General features: G+C 39.5%; 1 long non-coding RNA gene across 2 annotated transcripts; it reads right to left on the bottom strand.

Annotated features, from left to right (window-relative positions):
* Positions 1-3,454: 3,454 nt before the first annotated feature.
* On the bottom strand, positions 3,455-14,799 carry LOC103481295 (uncharacterized). 2 transcript variants are annotated; one of them, XR_536261.2, is made up of 5 exons: positions 13,014-14,799; positions 10,221-10,313; positions 7,745-7,919; positions 6,642-6,731; positions 3,455-3,578 (listed from the first exon to the last, which is right to left on the bottom strand). It is a non-coding gene; the product is annotated as an uncharacterized LOC103481295 (long non-coding RNA). The 2 variants fall into 2 exon arrangements; XR_536260.2 differs by lacking the exon at positions 6,642-6,731.
* Between the last annotated feature and the right edge of the window lie 280 nt (positions 14,800-15,079).

The raw sequence follows: 15,079 nt of genomic DNA, 5'->3' as shown, positions 1-15,079 counted from the left end.
AATGTCAGTCTCATACTTCTAAATTCTTGGATCCACTCAGTTGCTGTTTAGGAGACCTTCAAAATCAAAACCGTTGTGGCTTTTTGTAATGCTAATTTACTGCTATGAAATGCCAAACGCTAAAGAAACTATTTGAATTAACTAAACCAACAAATTTTCCCTTAATATCAGAAAAATAGAAAAGGGAGGAGAACGAAAAAACTTTGAAATTTTGCTCCTTGTTGCACACGGAAGCCAAGACAGCAGTAGAAGTTAACTTGTCAATGAAGCAGTTCTTGCATGAAAACTCAATAAGCAGCACTGTGATGAAAAAAAAAAGGATTTGCCCTCCTACAGATCTTTTTCTGGTTTGCATCTTTTTCCCAGTTAATATTTTAGACAAAAGAAAATGTAATATCCAAGATAAAACGAGAAAAAGCTTCCAAATTACGATTTTTATTTTTCATGGACAACAGCTATTCTGTAAACGTAATAATGGGTTGCTCAATCCATGATGGCAACAACTGCTATCACGTGTAAACTGCCAGTTAGTCATTAAAATTGTGTGGAGGAGTTTTGGCTTACTCTCCTTTGCGGGATTGTTTTAATTAAGCTATGATGGAAGTTAGCCTATCAAATTCATGTGCAAATTTTCACAAACCACTCAACACTTTCATGTAGTGTTTAGATAAAAAAAAAAAAGTAATGTCCAACAATTTTTACACTGTAAATAAGCAAATACAATTAATTTGAGGCACAAGTGACATGTTTGGGAGTATTTCATTCAGCAATGGTTTGTATTGGATCAGCTGGGGGGAAAAAAAATCTAATATAACTGCATAGATGAGACCCGCTGACAGGTAAGGTTTACGTTTTTTGACATTTACCAAAAGATTTCATCATATACAAGCACATGTTTTAGTGAGAGTTCAAACTGAGCACCAGATTGGGGAAGAAACCATTTCTTGAATTTACAGAAAATGGTCAGGAAAAGATAAAATATTAAGAGAACAGCAGTTATGGAGACGAAAATGCCGTGTACATGTCAGAGGCTTCCGGGTTAATACTGAGAAAGCTGAAGATTCTGACAGAAATTAAATGCCTTAACCTTGCCTGGAGACAAAAAGTTGGATCCTAGACAGGATGTCTTGTCTTGAATAGCATTATGCCAATATGTGCAAGAATCATATGTGTGCACTTATTGGCCCCAACACAATGCCTGCAGCTGCAGTCACAAAATTGTATTGGGAGGATTTGCTGAAATGATTGTCTAAGCCAGTTTGATATTGTACTGCAAGTTCTTTCAACTATTTCAAATCTCTCAGTGCTGTCATTTAGAATCTGTTCTTTGTTCCCTCAGACTATTATTTCTTGGATGGGCATCAGTAATGAAAGGCACCAGTAGCTCAGATAGCTTTACCACCAGGAAAGACCTTATACACATCAAACTTGAAGCAGAAGAGCCAGAGCAGACTGGCTGCAACAGGAGACTGAGATAACAGTTCACACAAGATCGCCACAATAAAAAATTACAGATTGGAAAAATGTTGGCTGGTCCAATGAGTGTTAATTTCAGATGCAACACTGAGATGGCAGGGTTGGAATCCATGGATGGGTCCATCCTGTGTTGTATTGGCTGCAACAGTTTACACTGCTGGTGGTGGCAGAACGGAGATGGAGACGCAGTTTTGGCAAATTAACACCAAAACCTAGCTGAATATTGCTGTTAAGGTTAGTATAATTCCCTTAGCATACACAGCTCCAGAGCAACTTATGAGTTCAGCGTATATTGCATCAGACAGATCTTGCCTGGTTCAAACATTCATGATATGACTTTCTGCTCAACATAGCTGGCTAAGCATTTAATCTTCCCTTCGTATCCAGCCCTGAGGCCAGGGAGTGACTGTGTTCAGCTCACTAAACAAATAGTCCCATAAAGTAAGCTACACAGCAAGGAAATCTGATTTCTATTTCTGGCTCCCAGCCCACACTCCCACAGACTCTGTGTGACCAATGTTTTTTGTTTTTTTTTTCCTGCTAATATGCTGCAATGTTCCATTGCAAAACTATGCAGTTTATGATGGGTTGTGTGGCAATTTACATCAAGGTTTTCATGATAACACCAATCTACTGAAGTACTCAAATACATTTACATTCCATTAACAGTTGGTCAACTGGGGGTTTTTTATCCACACTGGCTTAAATGCAGAGTGAGAGACCCTGAAATATTCAAAACAGTCTGCACACAGATGTCAGACATCATACCGAGAGGGAGAAAAAGAGCTGCTTTAATCTTGTCAAAACATGAACACATTTGATGCACTGCTAGACAATATCTCTGGAAGGCCACAGGAATTTTGCCAATTTTAAGAACCAATTAGAACCACTGCACAACCTTCAACATTTGAACACTTCAGACAGATAAATCCTCTTCTCGCTTCATCACACACACACACAAAGAATCTGTCCTTTTAATCTCTCTGCTTATGCTTCTGCACGGTGAAGCTGTGCAACGCCGCTGCTGAAGGTCTGCATGTTTGTTGACTCATAGTGACATTTCACACATAAAATCTGCAACCTGGTTCACAGTGTGGCTCAGGGGATGCCTAGCCCCGGTGTGCGTCACCTGTCCGCCCACATTAGAACCTGTCACATCATTTAAGCACTGCAGCACTGCACACTGGGAATGATAAGGACAGATATGTATTTGTGCTTACATGTTGCTGTGTGGGAGTTGGTCTTGGGCACAACTGCTTAATCGTTATTAGAAAAAGTGGAGTTTCACGGAATCTTAATGAGTGGAACAGTCAAAAAAAAAAAAAGGTGAATTGTTTTTTTTCCAGGAAAGATTGCCAAGATGTGAACTAATCAGGTGAAGTGCTCTCAAACCAGGTAAATGCTCTGAATCATGTGAAATTTGAAAACATGCTGTGCAAATGGGTGAAATGCAACTACCAGAGTCTGAGACAAATCTTATTTACCTGAACAAATGTTTACCTAGGGATTTGTAAGAAAATCAAACGGCACATGCAACAGAATTTTTGTAGATCATTTCTGGTGATACGAACCAAATGAAGAGCCCAGAGCCACATTCGCCCAGACACACAAAAATATTCACACTCCAGTGTGAATATTTTTGATGGGTAAGCACCTTGGAGGTAAATGCCTTGCCCAGGGACACACCGACATGTGGCAGAGGATGAAACTCTAATCAAACCCACAACTTTTTGACTGCAAAGCGACAAACCTTTCCATTACCCTCGCACCTAAACACATTAACCCCATTAAACCCTCAATCAGGTTGCTACACCGTCGACATACATTCCCCAGGTACTTTATTATGAACACCTGTTTAATTGCTTATTAACATAAATGACAAATCAGCTAATTACATAGCGGGAAATCTATGCATATAGGCATCTAAGACAAGATGAAGACGACTTGGTGTTCAAACTGAACATCAGAATTAGGCCCAAAGGCCTCCACCTTTGCAGTTTGGAGGAACGAAAGAGTTACATTATGGATGTGCAGCTGACAAAATGTTATCTCTGTGGTCCAGACTCGCCATGAACGCCTTGAACAGGATCCAGAAGACATTCCTGAAACGGAAAGGAAGAAGCTGTAGTATGGCTGCTTTGAGTCAGCAGCCAGGATATATTGTTTTGAGATTATTTGTGGAGAATCGGAGATATCAACATGAGACATATTTACATGGGTTCTCTTATTGACTTGATTGATCACATATTTGTTGAAATTAAGTAGGATGTGTTTTTACTTGTGGATGGAACGGTTAAAATAAGTATCTATTCATTAAGTTAAAATGAATGTTTGTTCTTCTTAATCTTTATTTATTGGGCAAATGTTGCATATTCACAAATAGCAGCACTTAAAAGAGGAAACCAGCTTTACATGCATCAGCCACGGGGGTTACAGAGTAAGACCTCTGTCAGACAAAAGAACCCATGACAATAAGCAAAAAAACTGTTTTACAAAATGTCAAACCCTTATTCTTATTTTTATCTTCATGACTTTTCTACTCAGTTCAGGTGATTTTGTCTTCTCACAGATTTGCTTATGCAGAATGTGTCACAGGCATTCTTGCACAGACTCTGTACGTCTTTCTTCAGATGGCAGAATCTTGCAGAAATAGCTAAAATGCTAGTGGCCTTACATTTTTATTTAAAGATGTTTTGTAAGACAAATTATATATCCACGCTTTGCCGACTGACTCAGCTTTATAATATAAGGTCTGGGAGTCTAGTGAGTCGAATTCAGCGCTGCTATTCGTGACTATACATGCTGTGATACTCGACTTTCCTTGATAGGCACAAATTTGACATAAAGCGAACACAAACACAGAGAGCCGTGCAACATATGAGTCACTCTGCAGTTACAGTACATCGGAAAGTGCGCATTAAACACGGTTCACTAAAGAAATATTTAAACAATGGATGGGGAAGAATCACGTAATTATGAGAATAATTCAACGTGAAAGCCTAATTTGCGGTGCTTCGGGGAATTCGTCAAAGTAAACACAGTTTAATTCAGCCTTAAAATTAATTTAATCAAATTCTATTGGATTTCCATAAAGCCATTTTAGGAGAAGGATCATGTTGGAATATTTTTATAAAAGAGGTTTAACTGAACTTGAACTGTATGCAAAATGATTTATTATAATAGAATACGTCTGTCCACTTTCTGAACTCACTTACCACTTAATCTTGTTAACCCTCTGGAAACAAAAGTTATGTTCCTTATTTTATCTCTCCTCATTCAAGTAATTCAAGTTGAATTTTTTTTTGTTCAATGGCAACCTTTAACATCCCACTAAGGGAATTGGTGTTTAGTTTATTGCACTTTTTTAAAATAAATGTCACACCATTACTCAACATGTTATACATTTCTGGTGCCTAAAATGGGCTTCCTGAGTCAAAGCTTTGTGAAAGTAGTGCCATGTATGAAAAATGATGGATAAATTTGAAATATGTCAAAAATTAACCTTACAGATGTAATTTATAAAAGAAATAATAAAAGTACTGTATTTTCCGCACTATAATGCTCACCTAAAAACCTCCAATTTCCTCAAAAGCCGACAGTGCGCCTTATAATCCTGTGCGCCTTATATATGGACCAATATTGAGCCACAACAGGTCTAGCAACTACTGTAAGCAGCCGCCGACTTCATTTTCGCCCGTAGAAGAAGAAGCTGGGATAGTTGTCAGAACGCTGGTTTGTTAATAAAGTTTGACTGACCTATCTACCTACTGACCTGATAATCAGGTCGTCTGCAGGTCATGAGGCACCAGGTTCTCCACCAACATGCTGTGCGCGAATGGAGAAGGGTGACCATCGTCCGGCCACGCCCCGGCCCAGTCACGGAAGGCTCTCCTTGCCGACCGGAGTCGGACTGTTTTTGTTGACATTCTTTATGTCAACAAAGTGGCTTTAGATATTCATCCGAGGTGCTTTGACTAGGATTACCAAGGGACCAGCCTCTATACATTTAAAGCCGGGGGTATTGGGGGAAGAGAGACAGAGACTGCGGCGGCGGCAGCGTGTCGGTTGGTCTGTGTTACCCAGAAAGCAGTTTCGCACAATATGCAACACCAACACCGTGAGTGAAACGATGACTGGGGCAGCCTACTATATAAGGTACTGGGGGACCACTTCTTCATTATTATACGTCCACATTTGTAGAGTACGGAACAAATTACATCCTGTATAATGTCAATACGGGATGGGTGGCAACCTTAACTGTAGCGTCTATTTTATGCACCTTATATATGAAAAAAGTTTTAAAATAGGCCATTCATTGAAGGTGCGCTTTATAATCCGGTGCGCCTTATAATCTGGTGCGCCTTATAGTGCGGAAAAAACGGTAACTCCCATTTTGTACCCAGAATTACAAGAATGCGCCAAAGCTGATTATATTTATTTTTTTATCATATCTGACAGACGTATGAATAATTCTGGGCCAGCTCTATGTTACTAAGAAGACATAATCATTTTCAAATCAGCAAGGGATTATTTCCTATTGGAAGATTACTCTTCTGACCTTTTTCTTTAGTTTTAGAGTTCCACTCAATCAGACAACAAAACTGGAATTACTTGAAAAATTTACCTCCTGTGAACATTACAAATATCTTACAAGCAGTGGCACCGATTTTTTAATGATCACTGAATAATAAAGTGAGGTCATGATTTGTTTCCCATCCATTTTATATATATGACCATCTACTGTTATGAAATAATAGAATATGTCATTATATTTAATCAGGACCAGATCTGATTCTCTTTAGTTTCCATGTGATTAAATGTATAATGTTCTCCCTGTTCTAAACTGACCACATTGTTTTCATGCTAGATTTTAAAAAGAAGACATGCTGCACATTGCTTAGTACAGGAACGTTTTATGCAACAAGCAATATCTTTTAAGGAATTGCCTTTTCTGTTTACTCCTCTTTGGCTTACAAAGGTCAGACCAATTTAAACTGGAAGGTGCCGGTCACATTGTGTCAAATTCTGAGAATATTTGGATTTAAAAAAAGGGAACAAGTGAGCCTTCGAAGCACATTTACAGTCACTGATGAAAACAAGTGTGTGAAGCCAATAAAAATGGATTACTTCATTGACTACAAAGTGGTGTTACTGCACAAACACACCTGAGATCAATTAGCCTGTGTTTCCTTTGCAGAGCAAAACGGTGCTGGTGCATATCTCCAGCAGCCATTGGACAAGAGGCAAAGTACACCCTGGACAGATCACCAGTCCATCAAAGAGCAACAGAGACACACGGGAGAAACAACCATGCACACACACACGCACACACAAACACACACACCCAATATAGATTTACAGTCACGTTTTTGTACAGTTTCACTCAGAGAACTTACAGGTACACAGGCAGAACATGGACGTCCATCAGAAAGGACCCCGATTTGGGAAGGCTGTCGTATTCCCCCTTTACTTCAATATCCTTAAATAAAATTTGTCAGAAGACATGAGCAGTAAGTGCAGTCTCTGTCTCAGGGTCTGGTGTTGTTTTGATTTTTTTTAGAGTTTTCCTGGGTTTCTATTTTCGATTATTAGCCATTTCTGTTTTGCCTTAGTTATCCATTGTGTTCTATTTCCTTGTGTTGATTAAAACACCTTTTACTTCTTGTCACACTTTAATTCGGCCTATTCTTGTTTTGTTCCTTGTGTTTACTTATTTAACTAAGCACAAGCTAAGTAGCTCCAAAGCTAATCTGTTAGCTTTAGGTTTACGTCCCGGAAGTTTAACAACACTGACCATACAGGCAGAAGGGTGATGGAGCAGATTAGATCAAAACATTATTTCTAAAATGTGTTTCAACCTCAGGGGGCTGGATAAAAGGCATGCCACACTTCTCAGATTCTTATTTGTAAAGATTATTAAAAAGCAGCAATCATTGGGCTTTTATTTCAAAATGTTTCACCTTAGGTTGGGTTAGCTCATAAAGTTTTTGTTTGTAGTGTAACAAAATATGGATAATTTTTGTAAGATACTATCGATAAGCCTTGATGACGAGACAACTGAGCTCATTAACTAAGAGAAAAGATGGCATTCCCTTCCAAATGATGCAATATAGTCAAAGCATACTACATGATGGTTATGGCAAGAAAAAACATTATGAAGGGAATCTATTGGATGCTGGCACAGATGGGAAAGAAACTCACAGCATGATAATAGCACTTCAGCTGTCAAACTGTCACATTCAGCATTACTGACACATGGCCCACCTACCTTCCTCTGTTTCTCTCTGATAGGTGGAATGACAGGCAGCAAGCTAATTTGCTCAGCGCTCTGTATCCGAAGAGTCTGGAATCGCTGGGAATTGTCCAGCTGGGCGAGGTCTTAAAAAAGAAGATGCAAATCCGAACAGCAGAACATCTCAAATCAGTCAGCCTCTCTGATGTCTCTGGGAATCACAAGCATAAATACAGCCGGAAAATAAGTATTGAACTTGTCAGACATTTTCCCACCAAATATATTTCTAATGGGGCTATCGACGTGAAGTTCTTACAAGATGCCATTATCCGCCCCAAGATTCCACACATACAAAAAAATGAATAAATCATCACATCTCATAAGTAAGGGTATGTGTAATAAAGGGAAATAAAAGTCACTCATGATGGTGATTACTTCTTCAAGAGATCTCTTCTATAAACTCTGATTAGTACTTTAGTTTTCAATTGGATTCAAAGTAGGTGATTTATTGGGCCATTCTATCCACCTTTCTTTATTTTCCCTAATCCTTAATGTTGTCTTGACTGTGTGTTTAGGATATTGTCTTACATAAAAAATCACCTTCATTTCCCAGTAATTTCATTTGGTCATCATTCAGTTAAATTTGCTCCTCTGATTATATTCACTAGAAATAAAAACAGCTCCACACACCATGACGTTTCCACTTCAAAACATCACTATTTCCCGTTTCGGTTGATTTGTAGTGTAATTTCTCTTCCAAACATAGTCCATGCAATGACATCCAGAGAGCTCATCAATTTTTGGGACCTCTGGCCGAGTACATTTATTTCCCCGAGTACTTCATTGGTTTGTCCACATGTTCTACAACAAACCTAAGGTTCTTGAACCACCGCTTTATTTTCTTATTTATTTATTATTTTCAAGAGACCGCCCAGCGATTGTTCTTATTGTATTGTCCCCACAGAGAAAATATGTTTTGGATATTGTGCACTAAACAAAGCTGCTTGTAGTGTGTAATTAAACACACAACAAACACACTACAAGCACTAAATACATAGACATGACAATAACAATCAAAACGCACATAATCCCCCAACAAAAACACATTCTGCACCTTCCTGCATAAATTCCAAACGTGATACGAAGAAACCTTTTAAAATCAGCCAATATAATAACTTCCACTGATAGGAATCAGCAGTGGTGGTTAATCAGTAATGTTCCTTCTGGGTGAGGCTCTCATTCTGCACTTTAACTCCTCATAGTACCTAAACATAACCAAATACACACACTTTTCACATGCATACCAACCAGCAAATAAAGAAAAATACCAGAAACTAAGAAAAATTTATTCTTATCCTACAGCCTTGTGCTTTCCAGAAAGAGTGCATATGAACTGATTATATTGTGATGTTTTAATGTTTATCTGTTGTTGGTGACTTTTTAAGCAGACCTGTGAAGGTAATGTTCCAGTAATCAATGTATTCCATCTGTAGCACACCTGCATGGATGGGTTTCTAAAGATTTTGTTGGGACATTTATCATTTAGTCCTAGAAATGTTCTTCATGCGATAGAAGGCTGATTTTGTAATCGGCTTCATGTGTCTCTGAAGGTTCAGGTCCATCCTAAACCTTCAGAAGTCTGTGTAAAGTTCATCTTTACACAGAGATTTTGGGCATGATCAATAGTTTCTAGCTGTAATAACTAAAGGTGTGTGCTACAGATGGAATAACGTTTTCATAAATCATATTGTGTTTGAAATATCTCTATTCAGTATAAAACTGTCCGGTGTATTTTTGATTTAAAATTTGGAATTCAGTTTGAGTACCAACCTCCCCGACCCCCATTTTCAGAGCAGGAAACCATTTCACATATTAAAAAAAACACCACTGACTTTGTTTCTTACTGGAGTAGTTCAAACTTTTTTTTTTTAATGACTTTCTTGATTTTTATCATTTTCTTCCTCATTCACTCATGCAGTTTTTATGCCTACTTGTGTTTGCAAAGTGTGAAGAAAATGATTCCAAACCCAAAAGGGAAAAAGTTCAGGCACAACTTAGGTCACTAGTCTATCACAGGGCAACTTCTTTCTTCCATGTTTAATAAATATTCCTGGTTTTTATTCAGTTCAATCATATACCATGTGAACCAATTTGTTGTCTTTTCTTTGTATGTGTGACTGGCTTGTGTTGTCATAAATATATGGTGTGACTTTCATGCCAAAAGTCCCATTAGAAATATATTTGCTGATATAAGCATTGACATGTTCAATCCTTATTTCAATATGCTGTTGGAATTTTTTGCTTTTACAATGCATTAGGACCATGGGACCTTCACTTCAAACTTTTTTCTGGTGGATTATCCTCAAAGAACTGTCACTGATGCTTTTTTTTCCCTAACAGAAATGAATAAACAACCTCCAGCAGTGACTTCACACATAAGAATTCAAAGTTGGCATGTCAAGTAGACCTGCTTCTGCTTAAAGGGGAAGGCATGCTTGTCTTCACGACTTACCGGCATCTAAATTAGAAGGGTCTTTTTTCTGATCCCCCTAATCCTGGGAATCATCTCTCGTAGCAGCAACATGCAGGCAACCAACTGGTGTGTCTGTGACATGAGAAAAACATCAGTACGTTCGTCTGAAATCCTGACTCACCGCAGACGATAATGTTCACCTTGAGACGAGTGAGAGAGCAACAAAGATTTGGTTAACCTGATGTTGAGCCTAAACACACACTGTAATCTGCAGAATGGTGTGAAAGACTAACATCCTGTTTTAATCATGAGGAAATTTTTTCTCATATGTGCATTCAGACCGGGGAGGGAGGGGGGGATGCACATATAGAAATGCGAGTGCGGAGTAAGAAACAGAGACAGACACCACTTTTAGTTACCAAGGCTCTGTGCTTTTATTTATTTATTTATTTTCCCAGGAATGTGTGGATAAAAACAGCACTTCAATGATAACCTTGAAGCATCGAGCAGCGCCACATTCAGACTATGTGAGAACCCAGAAGGGCTGCAAACAAATCATTGGACCTGCAGGCTGCGTGTGAAATTACCTCCCTTTCTGCCTCTTTATTTCCATGAGTAACCCCTTTATGGTTTATGTTGACAGAATATTAAGGAGGCTGGCGGGGGAGGATGGAAGGAGCGTGCATGCATCACTCCATCTCCAAGTCAAAATTTATTTCCTCTCTCAGTAGGCCACTGCCTTCATGAATGAGATCCAAGTGAGCAGATTCGCACTTATCTTTCTGCTGGGACTCCATGTTATCGCTGTGCATGTACAGATGATGATTTCTCCTGTCATCTAAACTAGAATCTCTTCACCCTGGACATGGTTTCCTGTATCATGGCTATCAGTGTAAAAACACACCCTTTCCCCCCTTTTTTTTTTAAAACTGTGCCGAGACAGCTGCGTGTCCTTTTGGGTCAAATTAAATTTTCCAGATAGCACAGTCAGTCCCAGCAAACAGCAAATACTGTCTGATAAAATATATATATTTATCAGCATTCAACAAATATCACAACAGCAAATCGAGCTGCAAAACAACACGAGCTGCTTTGGCTCGGCATCGGAAATTCCATCAAACATTCATATGTTTTTCATTACAAAGGAAAAGAACATGGGCTAAAATATCATCAAAGAGAAACGCTGAGAAGACAGCTGGTGCACAAAACGGACAAGCGGCGTTTGCCTAATTTCACATAATGTGATCCAAATAAAGCAGCTGCTGACATTTATGTCACAGACTCAGTTGTGAAGCTACAATGCTGGTGAAAATAATCACAGCTCTGAAACGGTTCTGGATATGCTTCTGATGCTTTGATGCAGCCCCCGGTTTGATCGCTCTTCTTTCCCAGCTCACATATGCAGTCTTTTGCAAAAGTATTTATATCCATTCAAGTGTTTCATGTTTTATCATTTGGTAAATGGTAAATGGCCTGTGCTTGTGATGGTAAGATACCACAATTTGGCCACAGCTGCCCTGGGGCAGTCTGACGGAAGCGAGGCTGCCCTGCACCGGCACCCCAGTGCCCTCTGACCACTACCAGCAGGCAAGGCAGATGAACCGAGTTTCCCAAGGACACAACAACTGAGCTGGACGGAGCTGGGAGCTCAAACTGGCAAACCACTCAACTCCTACCTCCATCTCTCCCAGAATATGACTTCAAATTTACAATTTTATTTGACACTGCAAAGTTTTTTAGTGGTAGTTCTAGCATTAATGAGGTTCTGGAAACATCTCTGTTACTGCTGCCAACACCTATTACGAACGTTTTTTTTTTCTTTTTCGTTTTCTGGTGTTAAGCAGCGAAAGTTAGCGCTCAGACACAGTGTATATTACTGCTCACTCAGTAAGAGGTCATAGATTCACATCATACAGCGCCTGATCTTTCTTTCTAAGAAAAAAAATAGAGTGCCTGCACATGTAAAAAAAAAAAAAAAAAAAAAACAATAGAAACTTGTTCAAATGACAAATGAATACATTTTTAAAATAGGTCCCTTCAGCAGCCCTCTTCTATTGTTGCCTTGGGCAACTACCAATTTGCCCCATGTATAAAAATACACTGGGGATAAAGTTGCAGGGATGTTCAAAGTTGGGTCAAATGCTAGTGAAATTTAAACTTGGGATACATTCGACACCCCCAAGCTTTAAACTATATTGTATATATGTATATTCATTAGTCCTCAAATGGAGAAGGCTCAGCAGACAGAAAACAACATTAGAACAATGCAACCTGTTTAAATACAAGGAGTCTCATGTTACACTGGATGGCTGTGTTTGTCTGCCTGGTGCATGTTTGGCTAATAAGCATTTGTCCTTCACTCTGCGAAGTGACCAGAGGTGGGCAAACTAGCATGAATCTGCACTCAAGAATATTAATAACACTTGTGAAAATAAAAATAAAAAACTGTGGTGAAGTAATACTCTTAAAGGTTCATCTGTATTGGCAAACTAGGCAAAACTTTCATGTATCAGACAGGATGGAGGAGCTGATTAGATCCACAGGTCAGAGGGGAGAAAATCTGACAGGACAGATATTAGCAGAGGACAGAGAGAGGAAGTGTGGAGGACACAAAAATCATGTAAAAAAACAAAAGGTGCTCTGGTCAGATGGGACTAAAACTCAACATTTAGGCTGCTTTGGAAATCAATAAAATCTATTAAGTAAGGAGAATTGCTTTTGTGTCTTCACAGCTTATCACCACTCCACGCGATGCGTACAGGTTCAACAGAGTTCAAGCTCCTGAAAAAGTAATCACAAAATCACTGAAGTTTTTTCCCTTCCCTCGCTTACCTGCCTTCCTCCTGTGAGCCCTCCTGCACACGTAAAGACAAAGCAAATAAAACCGTGTCAATGTAGAGAAATCATACAAGTCAATTTCATACGTAGTTAAAAACGACCACCCCTTAAAACATTGTGCCTTCTTTGAAATGTGGTGATAGCACCATGCTGTGGGAAGCGTTTTCTTCAGGCAAGCTGGTCAGAGATGATGGCAAGAAGGGTAAAACCGAATGCAGTGAAATCCAAAAGAAAATCTGTTAGAGGTTGCAAAAGATTTGAGTATAGGTTGGAAGTTTTACTTTTCCACTAAACAGTGACCCTGAGTATATTCTAAAGCAGGGGTGGGCAACTCCAGGCCTCGAGGGCCGGTCTCCTGCAACTTTTAGATGTGTCTCTACTTCAACACACCTGAGTCAAATAATAAGGTCGTTAGCAGGACTCTGGAGAACCTGCCTGAACAGAGGAGGAGACTCAGCTATTGGATCCAGGTGAGTTCTACCAGGGAGACATCTAAGAGCTGCAGGACACCGGCCCTCGAGGACCAGGATTGCCCACTCCTGTTCTAAAGCGACAGCTAAAACATCTTAGAATCTTTGGTGAAACTAAATGTTTTTTCTTACAGATCCCCTCTGATCAATCTGACTGATCTTGGGCTGTTTTGCAAAGAAAGATGAGCAAAAATTCAGCCTCCAAACAGAAAACTATTCAAACAGACTCGAATACACGTGCAGGCAACACGGTCCGCAGACACACAGTATATACACAATAAAGTTTATTTAAAGTTGAAGTTCTTACATGAGAAAAGAGTTTTCTATAGTTTTACAGATTTAGGTCTGTAAATCTACAATCAGACCTTCTCTTTTAAAAAAAACAAAAAAACAGTTGTCTAGGAGAAGAAAATCTGAAAATTTTACCTCTCAGACTCCAGAACTTTATCTGGCGAGTCTCCGATATTCTTTGCGTGAGCCGTCATTCCCAGGTCAGGTGGTTGACCCCGGGATTCAACGCCCCTCGCTGCTCCACCACTCCAGCCCTCCCTGAGGTGTCTCTTGTCTTTGATTCACGCTCTTATCTTCGCAGCGCATACAGTGAGGCGGACCGCACGGACACGGGTCGCAGGACCAATCGCACATACTGATCTCGGTGAATTATTGAAAATGCCGAGAGCAAGAGGAGCACACAACCTTTACGTGTTACGTGACGGGAATGGTGGGTCAGGCAGCAGCGGCTTCAGATCAGGCAGTCGCTTAGACTGGACAAAAATGTAATTTGCTCTCATGTATCTGATTTTATTGTAATGGCTGGAATAGTGATTTGGTAATGACCTGGTGTCCATCTTGCACTCTCTGCAGCTCAGATTAATGAAATCACAATGAGCGCAGGGCTCATGTGCCCTAAATGAATCACGCAGATCCTTTTCATCCGCCATTATTGCGATAAAGAGCGTGTATTTGTGGAGGCGTTGACACAAGGCAGCAGAAAAAAGAGACACGCTACAGTGAGGGTGTCTGAATTTCACAAATACGAGAGCTAAAGGTAACAGGGTGGAAATCAATTACATGCTTGGTTCACCTAATTGATATCCACCTGGGCATGAACGTAGATAACACCCACAGCAATACTCACACAGTGAAGCATGTATTCATGGCAACTAAACAAATTTCACTAAATGCACAAAATGCCGCTATCTCCAGTGAAGGCAAACTGTTAATTAGAGCACATTTTGAATTAAAATGTATTCTGCTTTACTGTGAAGCTCATCTAAATACAGCGGCTTGTAAAAGTGTCTATCAGTTCCTTTACATTTTGTCACTTTACAGCCATATTTTAAAGTTAGATTTTAAACAGACAAACTTGTTTAAAAGCAGGGGAGAGGATATGTCAAGAGGAGCAGACAATGTGCCTTTCGTAACTCTGGAGGAGCTGCAGAAATCCAGGCCTCGGGTGAAAGTATGTGTATTTTCACGGCAGAATGAGCCATTATATAGTTTTTTGCAAAAATGTTTTCCAACCTCTGAGGGATCAACAACAGCTTTACTTATGCTGAAGCTAAATGACACAGGTGAGCTCTATCTTCT

Source organism: Poecilia reticulata, chromosome 19 (assembly GCF_904066995.2).
Source record: "Poecilia reticulata chromosome 19, P_reticulata-male-v2, whole genome shotgun sequence".
NCBI lineage: Eukaryota > Metazoa > Chordata > Actinopteri > Cyprinodontiformes > Poeciliidae > Poecilia > Poecilia reticulata.
Note: the sequence above shows the minus strand (reverse complement) of the source record. Positions and strands in the feature narration are given on the sequence as shown.